The following is an 11555-nucleotide window of genomic DNA, read 5'->3' as shown; positions in this document are numbered from 1 at the left end:
CAGGATTCTCCATATTCAAAGGATTTATACGCCACAAAATGTGTTTTAAGGCATCGACAAACAACGTAGGATAAATTAGATCCAGTCAGTCGATACATTGTGCTTTTAAAGCGCTCACCTTGTTGCATTTTACAGTCTCTTAAATCTGAGATTCTGTTCTATAGAATCTGTGTTCATTCAAGACAAATTCAGTTGCGTTCTGAGCAGTTTAAATTATTATTACCTTTATTTTATTTATTTGCTTAATTTTTGTTTGTTTACTTTGAATCCATTACACATGTAATTCATCAATCAAAATTGCATCCTATTTTTTTTATTTATTGCTTGATTGATTTATTGATTTAATTGTCTTGTGGCACCCCCAGCCACGGTAACCCTGAGCAGAGAGCCATACCACCCAAAGTGAAAAACGTCGGTATCCGAGGCCTGTGCATTGTTTGGGTTTGCTCGACTGACAGAGTTTGTGAAACTGCGCTTCAAGATATCAATACAGATTCAGATTTAGCACTTTCAAAGGCAATCAATTCCCAATTATGTTTCCTGTCCTGTAATTAAAAACTAATTAATTAACAGTTTTGTGGTATTAAGACTGTGGGAAACATTGCCCCGTTTGACAGCAAAAACAAATTGTGCTTCATTTCCTATTTAATCACATTTCATATGTTGTCTTGAGTGCTGTTGACCTCTGCTCGCTTTTGCCCTCAACACACTGAGATAGTACTCCAGTTATTGAAATTAAATAGTTATTTAAGAGGAAAAAAATTTAAGTGGATTTTTGAACATGAAATTTAATATGTCTGCCATGTGTCTGGAGAGAAGAGGACAGAAGTGCCAGACAACTGGAAGACTCCGGCCAATGGAGCCATCAGAGGACCTAATGCGAATGAGGAGAAACCATGAAGTAAATAAACACTAGAGCAGATCTTTGGAGGGGTCCACAGGAGTCCTGTGAAAGAGGAGGCTGCTGCACATAAAAAGGGTCACTCTTGTGTTTTCACCTCATCCACTCCTTCTGTCAATGTTTCTCTTCAACCACGGTTCCCTCCAAGGCCCTGGATGCTCCGGCCACACCCCCTCCTTCCACCGAAACAGACAAATGTCATCTCCTTTGTGAACCTAGCTGGGGTTAGAAGTGGCCTGCTGTCTTTGTGCACAGGGCTAATCCTTTTATGAGCCACTGTCAAAACCCGCCCCCACCCGAGCGCTTGCCCAGGCCAGGAGAGTCGCTGCCCCCTTTGGGAGCACCAGGCCTGTGTGTTACCTGACAGGGAGAGCACATGTTCCAAACAGTACCTACGTTGGTGCAGAGGCCTGTGGGTCGGTGCACTCCACGGCAACTTGTTAGGGAAGAGAGGAGCTCAGTTTTACCCCTTCCAAACATTCTGTGCCTCCTGCATGTTTTATACAGCATGCATTATTGAGAAACCGAGTGAAAGTGCACGAGTAACATGCTAAAGAACTGCCAGGGAGCACAGACAGCAGGGTTGTTGTCCTTCCTTAGGTTGAAGAAAGGACAAAAGGACTCAGAAGGAGTGACATTCTCCAGGGTGAAGCGAGAGAGAGGGAGGGCACTGATTTCATGCCTTTTGTTGACGAAGGTTAGGGAGAGGAATTCTTTCACTGCATCCGAAAGGCAACAAGTGGAGAAGGGGGCCACAGGCCAGAGGGAGAGAGGGTTTTGGGAGGGTGGGCTTTTGCCGTTCACTCAGCTGAAAGATTGTGCTTTTTTTCAGCCCCTTTCAGATCTCTCATACAGACCCAAGTTACAGGGCAATTATGGAAATGCAGCTTTGAAGCCAAGTAGAGCCTTATTTGAGTCCCTCTTCAGGACAAAGCAAAGGCAGCCCCTCCTCTATAAAACATGTTTCAGTCTCATATGTGTATGTTCTGAGCATCTATACATGGCAAACAAAAATTGCTTTGTAAGGTATTTTTTTGGGTAAAGGGTCTCCTTTTCACTTAGTTAATTTGCAAATAGAAGTTTTGATGTGGAGATAAGCAATAAGCACATAAGTATATAAAGTCTGGACTTGGTGAAGGCCTCCAACAGCTGCATGATTTTACCCGCTCCACACCCTCTCCTCTCACACGCCACTGACAAAGGCCCAGCAAAAACCATGAGCGCCGTGCTTTCTCAGCTTTGTACATTAGTCAGCGGTGTAGCACAGAATTTCACCACCTCGTGTGAACTAATAAGACACATTTTCTCCAGCTTTTGAGAGGATAGCAGGAGAGTGATGTCCCGACATCGCCCGACACAGCAGAGGCCTTGTACAACACTGTTTTTACACTCCGAGCACATCTGACAAATGCCAGTAGTCCTAGCTTTCACTCATCGCTGTTAATGAGAGGACATATTTTGAACGTTTCCAATATTTGTACAGACTTCATACATGATGAAGGCCTTTTTCTTCCCAGTCGCAGGCAGAGAGGACAAGGGTGGGGTGAGAGACGGGGAGCATTCATGGCTCCTCTGGATTGCCTGACTCCTGAAGGGGACTTAATAAATTCTTCCTCCTTGGAACACTGTCAAACAAGTCCTTTCTTACATCTCCCATGAATACATTACCAACAGGCTTGATTGATTAGAACCCCCCGCAAGAGGGTGAGGCGATGGACCGACTCCCCTGGTGTGATTAATAGACTTTATTAAAAGAGTCCTCTCCTTTTTAATAATGGTAATGTGAATGAAGGCATGATGGAGGGGGTGGAGGGGAGGGAAACAGGAAGTCTAACGATGATGGCCGGAGCTGTCCCTCTCTCTCATTCACATCCTCTTCAGTGAGTTCATTTTCACTTCTTCCAATAGGCGTTATCCATCACTTCTCTATGAGAGTCAAATAATACAGGCTGTTTTATTAACTCTTTTTCTCTTTTGTGCCAATATGAAACTCTTTAAAACATCTCTCAGGGGTAATATGAGGGCCTTATCGAATATGTTTCCTGTGAGCAGTTTACGGCTAAATGAAAATGGCTCAGGAACCACAAAACACCTTTAACAAATGTTAAATTAATTAATTAATTAATCATTTTATTTTTGGAAATAAAATGATGCTGATATTTCTCTGGATCCAGTGGCTTAGATGAGATTGGCTGATGTACATAATAGAGAGAAACTAAACATTGTAATTTTGGTTAATCAGTACTTTAAATAATCATTTAACATTTTCATTTTACTTTTATTTCACTTTCAGTGCGTCTGATAGGAAAAATAAGTGCATATTTTCAGTGTTTAACTTATCTTTAACTTATTGCATAACATGAGACACTAAGCTCTGAAAACATAAACCTCGAATGAAGATGAAATACTGTGTGCATATATATAAATACATATATATTTATAATTACTTCATTCTGATATCAACCCAAACTATATGAGAAGCAGCACCTCACTACATACCCAGTTGTTTGCAATATAAATTTACCTTGTGTTATCTTTTTGATAAAAATTCAAACATTCCTTTATTTAACACAAATTAAATGTCAGAGAAAGCGCAAGCAAAAATCGCTTTATGAATCTCCCACATTCTCTTACTGCTTATATTTTTTTCTATTCATTACTTATGAAAGACAGTCACACCTGAAATAATAATAGTAATTGAAATAATAATAATAAAAATAAGAATGTTTTTTGTAAATAAATAAAACATGTACTGTATGTGCTTTACAACAAATTCTTGTTATTCTTTCACGTGGCCGGTATGTGTGTTCTGGCAGCTTGCAGGCTTATCATTGTACCAGAGAACTTATGTGCTGTTTGGTAAGGAGTAAACCTTGTTCAGGAAACTGTTTATCCACCTCGGCACTGTGTCCGCTTATCAGCACAACACAGAAGCACCAGAGACTTTCCCAGCGCCGGACTCAGCAGCTCCAACTTATCACCTTGCTGCATTTTGCAACCTCACCACCAGCAGCACCGAGAGGTTTATTCAAACATGGATACCGCACACAGGGCCTTTCAGAATCCCTGCACATTGCTTCGTGACCCAGACGGGTCCTGTTTGCTTTGCTTCTCCAAGTCAGACACACGCGTACAGTTCTATAGCGTATGACATCACGAGACAAGACTTGTAAACCTGGAAGGAAGGGTCGATAACAGCAGGTGAGAGGGCTTCTCAGTGTAATGACGATGCTTACCAGTGTCTAAGTTGTAAACCCTGTTATTGATTGTCTTTAGGTTTACCCAATAGTCCTCAAACTACCACGCTTGAAGGTCCACAGTAATGTGTCTGCTCAGAATCCAATATCCGCTACTATTAATGAATACTGACAAGCAGCTCAACCTTTGTATTTTTTTATTTAATGTAGTTAGTCCCACTGAGAGCAGGGATCCTGTTTCCAAGGAAGGCCTCCCCAAGACTGCATGAGTATATTTGGTTATGGTAATTTATAACAAATTCAGTAAAAATAAACAGATTTTATATTAAAAAAAAAAAAAGAAAAGGTGAAGGAAAAAGACAGAGGCTGGGAAATATATTGAAGAGGGACTAAGAAAGGCACAGTGCTAAAACAGTAACTATATGTTTAGACAAAGTGTTTACCACAGGCTTTACTAGGGGTATAAATAATAGATTTACCACTCTATCATGCAGGATGAGGATGAGTGACTTGCTTCCTCGTACTCCATGGGGAGTTTAAGAGAATATACGCAAAAGCCAGGAAAGGAGGAGGTAGAGAAAGACCTCTATTCTTCTCAACTTTCTTTGTGCCTAGATAAACTTGTTGTAAGAAACATTGTCAGCCACTCCGGCATGACACCTCACACCCAGATAATGGCATTGCCATGCAAATGAGCGATGAGGAAACATATACCAACATCGTGTATGTGTGTGTACACATGCATGTGTGTGGCCTCTCATGCATGCGGCTGTTTTGTTGGCGTTTCCCAGAGAAAGAAAGCCAATGCGACACAGTAACTCGGCAGTGGCAGGAAAGATCGTTGCCATTTCTGTATTAAGGATCTAAACGTACTCAGGAGAAAAACTTCTGGGCTGAAGTTAATTCCCAATCACTTCTTTCCCCGTATCTTACTCAACTTTAGACAAGCTGCTTAGAGACAATGAAAGATTTTAAGCAAACCAACCAAACTCAATGGCAGTAATGCAGCACGATGAAGATAAAAAATGAAGTGGAATACTAGAGATTTTTCTGACATTTTATTAACTTTGCAAAACCTCTGACACAATACACTATATTAGAGGAATATCAGATTCTTTATTAAAAAGATACCTTAATAATGGACATCAAAATGTCCAAATGAGTTAATTCTGATTTACTCAAAGCTTCTTGTGCTGAACCTCATGGTTCTGTCCTGAATGCTAAGCTTTTTATCCTGAACATTAACGGCACATTGTCTCACACAGTCGACAAGTTGCATCATTTGGTAATGAAATTATATTAAATTGGTGAAGTTTAGAACAATCAAAAGGGAAGTGAAAGTTTTTAATTACTATGTTTTTAAATAAATTAACAGAAAATGACAGTATGAAATGTGGGTAACACTTTATTTGAAGGGGGGTGAATAAGACTGACATGATACTGTTATTAACATGACATAACCTGTCATGAACATGAATAAGCCTTCATGAATATTTATGACAACAGTCATAAAGTGTCATTCGGTAAATTATGACACTTTTAATACAAAGTTGACATTATTCAAAATGTCTTTGTTATGACAACTTGACATTAACCAAGAAATCATTACTGATATAAATTTGTTATAAAAGTATTACTGATTGCACTTTAAAAATTAGGTAACTTTATGTTATTAAAGGTAAAGTTTAAACAGTAATGATTTCTTGGTTAATGTCAAGTTGTCATAACAAATACATTTTGAATAATGTCAACTTTGTATTAAAAGTGTTATAATTTACCGAATGACGCTTTATGACAACAGTCATAAATATTCATGAAGGCTTACTCATGTTCATGACAGGTGTTATGTCATGTTTATGACAGTGTCATGTCAGTCTTATTCAACCCCCATCAAATAAAGTGTTACCGAAATTTGTAATATTTAGTAACAAACAAAAAAAATAACATGACTCAATTTTTTTTTAAACAGTGATAACAGTTTGAGTAAAGAAGGTAAAAAGTAAGTAACTCAAGTCAATATAAAGTAAAGCTGTCTATCCATCTCCTGTCATGGACAGGATGGGAATCAGGAAGTGGGCTTTTGTGAGACACAGCACAGAAAAGTGTCTGAACAAGTCAAGCATCAAGTATGAATGCTCCCCTCCATCTCCAGCTGTGTCGGCTCCCAAGGTTTTTGTCCTTTAGTAGCGACTGGTCACAATGAAGTGGCACTGTGGCAGGCAGAGAAGGGTGGGCGCTGTATCACTGTCTCCCTTTACAGAGGGACAAGTGCCACCCACCCCTTCTGTTGTCATGCTAAGACAGCAGCACTCACTAGAACTGTACCCTTATTCACACATCAGCCTCAAGCCCACGCCTGGCCACAGACAAATGTGGGAGCTGAACATAGCTTCCTCCCACCAATGTCAACACGTCCTCCACATGACAAAACCCCTCGTCATTTTTAAAGAAATTAACTTTGCTCCCTTATATTGTGGATGCATTCAGCTACTCGATGACTCTAAGGGCAAGGAAAATGGACCTTGAATTCCCACGGGCCTCATCACCGAGAAGCACAGCCTTCATGTGTAAAGGACCATGAGAACAGGCATATCTAATGTCATTTTACAGGTAGATAGAGCGGGAGATTGGGAAGTAATTGGAAGTAATAACAGAAAGCTCCCATTCGTCCCACAGGACTCCGTTTTCTCTGCACCCTGAAATTCCCAGAAGAGTTCTTGGCATATATGCTGTGACGCAAAAGAAATACAGTGGATGAACTGTGACCTTTGCTCTCATTCCCTGAAGGTCACCACTCTACTTTACATACACAGATGAGGCCCTCTATTCCGGAAATGATAAGACAAACAACAGAGTAGAGGTAAGGTCAGCAAGTTAAACCAACAGCTAGAATGACAGTTAATTGGCCGGAGGGTAGTGTAACTGTCATCCATTTCCCCTGGGTTGACTTGGGAAGACTCCCCCCGGCTGCCTGAGCCAGCTCTCCTGAGACCGCCGCTTCGCATAAGAACCTTCACTTCTCAGCTGTCTCCCACAGGTTCAACCAGTGGACATTGGCGCAAGGGAAAACAAAATGATTATATTGCCTCCAATTTGATTATTACTTCATCATTATTGTTTATCTTGTGGTAATACACAATAAAGACTGTGACAAGTGAGGAGATGAAATGTCAGAGTGAATTACAGGCGTATGCAGAAAACTGGCTGCAAATCAGCTGGCAGCGCTAAAAGGTCTTACTTGCTAATTGCTCATATCCTACCAGCAGTGAGAGGCGTCCAGCCGCTGTTCAATAGGCTGGCTGACTGAGAGCAGACAGATAAGACTATATGTAGGGATGATTCGACCCGTGCTCTAATGAATTGCTTAGTCCTGTGTGTCAGAAGCAGTGACACATGGCATGAAGGCTCTTGGCCCCCTTGTTGGTGTGCGCAAAGACAAGGGGAGTGAAGGGAAAATAACTTCTCACACAGCATTCAAAATAAGCAATCGAGTGTGTGTGCGGATACGAGTGGGTGTGTGCTGGAGTGGCCCACATGCATCTATGAGGATGAGTGATGGTTTTAGCAGAGTCTGTCTGCCTAATTTCGCAGGGCCTGGGTTTGGGGTGTGAATGAAGGAGAGAGTGTGTGGAAGATAATGGGCCATTCTCCACGGTGCTCTGAGCTCTGTTGGCACACAGCTGGCCATCCAGCTAAACTGTTTTTCAATTTTCAGCACCATCCAGTCCCCTAGCAGAATTCCTGATATGCACGGAAAGGGAATACTGCGGAAGGAGGTCAACGCAGAACGACAGAAAGAAAAACATTTGTGTTAATGGGGAGGATGAAGGAGGAAGTTATAATAGGGCCCACTACACCCAAAATCCATCTGGGACCTGGTAGGAGGGGGATCAGTCAATGACAGACAGGTGTTTCTCAGTAGGCTCTTTAATCTAATTCCAGGGCCTCTGCTTTGAAATCCTCTGGGATCATCTTTGTGTCTGCAATTTTCCTCCAATACAACTTTTCATTTGTCCCCATTTCGAGTAAACCACCTTAATGTACTAAAAAAGTATCAACAGAGGAGCGCACACTGAATATAAGTAATCTGATCCATATTCCATTACTGAATTATCAGAGCCTTCAAGGTGTTTCTGAGTGGGTAGAAGAATGAAAAAGTGAAATAATTTCAATCTGAATTTAAAAAAAAACAAAAACAATAATGAAAATGCTCTAAAAAATATACTGCTCAAAAAAATAAAGGGAACATTTCACTTTAATTTTGTGTGTGGCTCCAAATCCAGGCCTCCATTGGTTAATAAATTTGATTTCCATTGATGATTTTTGTGTGATTTTGTTGTCAGCACATTCAACTTTGTACAGAACAAAGTATTCAATGAGAATATTTCATTCATTCAGATGTAGGATGTGTTATTTGAGTGTTCCCTTTATTTTTTTGAGCAGTGTACTAGTAAATATTTTTGATTCCAAGTGTTGCAAATTACAGCAGTTGTATATTTGGAAGGATCTCAAAACACCTGAATAAACTGTATCTGGATCTGTCAGAGGCAGGAGGAGGGTCTTAGAATTACTAATCATGCTCGTGTACGGCTGCTCACACTCTGCTATGCTACAGCTAGTTCTCCAGAGCCTATAATGAATGCTCATATCAGATTCACCATGATTAACAGTGCTAAAACATTCCTCCTGGCTCTAATGTGTTGTTTCTCACGTTTTTCTGCAGATAGCAATACCAGCATTGAGACTATTTGTGTCACAACATGGTGACAACTTTAATAAATTTGTTTTTTTGTTCCTTTTTTGTAGTATTTACAAAAGTTACACACTGAAGCTTTGACCCTTCTAGCTATTTTCAGGATATCGGCTGAAAACAATTCACTCTCAGATTCTGTGCAGCTCTGGATTCCCATGTTTTCACTAATGCAGTTTCAACAGATGCTTATGTGTCATTGGAAGGAATCTTTAAAGCACAAAATTACAAAAATATAGTAGAAAATAGAAGAGTATTTTACGGTATCGTCATATTTCTGATTTCGACATTTGGAATTAGAATTACTCCTGTAAGTCCACAAAAACATACTGTGTAATATTTGAACAAATACATAACCAGCAACAAAGTGCATTTATGCATCAACTACATGCAGTTCTATTCAGGGAATCCTGAAACCTAATAAGCTGCTGTCAGTTGGTTTTCTTGTCAGATGTGTTGGCGTACTGGTATGCATGTTACAAACATGCAAGAATGAGGAAATTAGGGAAATTATGTGGAACAGCAATTGTTGCACCCAATTGAGGTTAATTTTCCACTTTTAATGAGCTCCACGTCTGAATACTGTGTGTCTTTAGGATCAAGGATGTGAAAATTACAACCTTTCAGTATGTCAAGATGGAGTACATTACTGTACTTTCGCATTACCACCATTATCTCATTGCATCAATGGAGCGCCTGGAAATTAAATTAAACTAAGGCATTATTATTGCTTCTTTTCAAGTGTTTTATGAGTGGACCATTTATGTTTTCAGTGCTTTTTTTTTTAGTTTTTTTTTTTTTTTTTTTTTTACTTTGCTTGTTCTCAGATAATTCAGAACCAGCTGTAATAACCACACAGTGCCACTTAAAAGCATTTAATTGTCTGTACAACAACCTGCAATTTAATGTTGAGCAACACCAACTCTTGAAAAAGATGTCAGTATGAATATTCACCTAATTATATCTCCAGGTTACGTAAAGCAACTTTTTTTTTTTTTTTTAAATACAGAAATCCTGTGTAAGAATCCAAACCCAGTATTTGTCATAACATTAAATCATCCATTCACAGGTGACTCTCCCAGATCTTATCAGATAATTGGGTACATCTTGAAGTGACATACCATCTTGTATCTGTTATTGTCAATTGTTTGATTTATGAGACATGTGCATCTTTCTTTCCCTGTGTTGTTACTTCACTACACTCACAGAGTAATCACTATAATTGGTTTATGAGTCACAGAACATTTAGACCTACCAACACCTGGTGTTGGGTGGAGCTTTCTTGCATGGGAAAGTTCTTTGGTATGAAAGAAACAATGTTTCCACAGAATAAGCAGCCGTACCTTATTACAAAGTATCAACCATGATGACTAACAAGACCTAAGTGCGCTTACAATGACTGGAATTTGCATTTTACTATGACAATCAATCTTATTACCAAAAGACAGGCTGAAACTGTTACTGGAAATTACTAAGTTGAACACTTAAAAATAAAGCCTTTGAGGTGACTGTGCACATAACATAATCTAAACAGTGAAAGCTTCTCAGAAAACAGAAACACAAGCAGAACCATCTGACATTCTCTCAAAAATGGTTGAATACTGTCGGTCTTTAATATATGTTTTGTCCTTTTTAGCAAAGACAAAGTCACTTTGTCTCAGCTTGCAAGCTGGGTTGGTGGTGAGGAGGTAAGAGGTGAGGCGAGAGGAGCGAGTGTTAAATAAAAATGTAAAGTGAGAGTCAAAGGCTTCTCATGAACCCTGACAACATCCAAACAACTGCTGGTTTTTAAAAACATTAGTACAATCTGCAGCAATAAGCAACTTACAATGGTTTGTGTTGAATAAATCTTTCATACACGTAGTACTGTAATCCAGTACAACCTACCTATTGTATCAGGTAATCCAAGATTACCAATATCAATAGAACCACTAATTCCAGATTTTGATGGTGAATTTGAGTTATCCATCTGTTTGCATGGATACATGTCTCACTGTGACATCAGTTTTATGCAAAACATATGGGGAACTTTGAATGACTTCCCCACATTTGCATGTAAATGGTCCACCTCACTGCTTTTGTGATTGGGCAAAGTGGATAAACCACATGATCATGAGGTTGCGGGTTGGAAAAGATGAAGATAAGAAGTGCGCTCTGTTGAGGACAGGAAAGCACATCCAGATGACTGAGACACAACACAACATTGTTACTCAACGTAAGCCCGAGAGACACAAACAGCACGGCTTATGCAGGGCTGTAATCTAAAATAAAATGACTCTGCAGAGCTACAAATTAAATAAACCTAAAATCTGGATTCCATTATCATGTCTCCCAATGCCTACATTTTTGTAACATTTAAATGGCAAAATAAATATGAACGCTGCTGTATCAAACAAGGTTCCAACCACTATTTGTTTTTGTGGGCATGCACTGAGAAATGAAAAGCTAACATGGTAAACACAGCCGTTTTTGCCGCTAATTTGTGAGTGGCACCGAATGTTTCTTGGTGCAGTGATTGCTGACAGATTTGTGGATGTGTGTTTTAATGAGTCTCTGATGGCAGTACAGAGGTTGTTCCTGTCAAACAGGCACCAGAACTGGAAAACTAACAAGGAGCGACCATGTGGACACACTGCAGAAACTCATAATAAGCTAAAAGGTAATGCTTACACCCAAACTGTTGTTATTGAGGCATTTCCCAAGAGTA

At 39.7% G+C, this 11555-nt stretch overlaps 1 long non-coding RNA gene across 1 annotated transcript; it reads left to right on the top strand.

Annotated features, from left to right (window-relative positions):
* Window positions 1–3704: 3704 nt before the first annotated feature.
* Window positions 3705–7257, top strand: LOC106947110 (uncharacterized). Its single transcript, XR_001424906.1, has 3 exons — window positions 3705–4102; window positions 6775–6958; window positions 7055–7257. It is a non-coding gene; the product is annotated as an uncharacterized LOC106947110 (long non-coding RNA).
* Window positions 7258–11555: the final 4298 nt, after the last annotated feature.

The sequence above is a fragment of the Poecilia latipinna genome, unplaced genomic scaffold (assembly GCF_001443285.1).
Source record: "Poecilia latipinna isolate Pla-1442-1.1 unplaced genomic scaffold, P_latipinna-1.0 Scaffold223, whole genome shotgun sequence".
NCBI classification, from domain to species: domain Eukaryota; kingdom Metazoa; phylum Chordata; class Actinopteri; order Cyprinodontiformes; family Poeciliidae; genus Poecilia; species Poecilia latipinna.
This window is presented reverse-complemented; position numbering and strand designations above follow the sequence as displayed.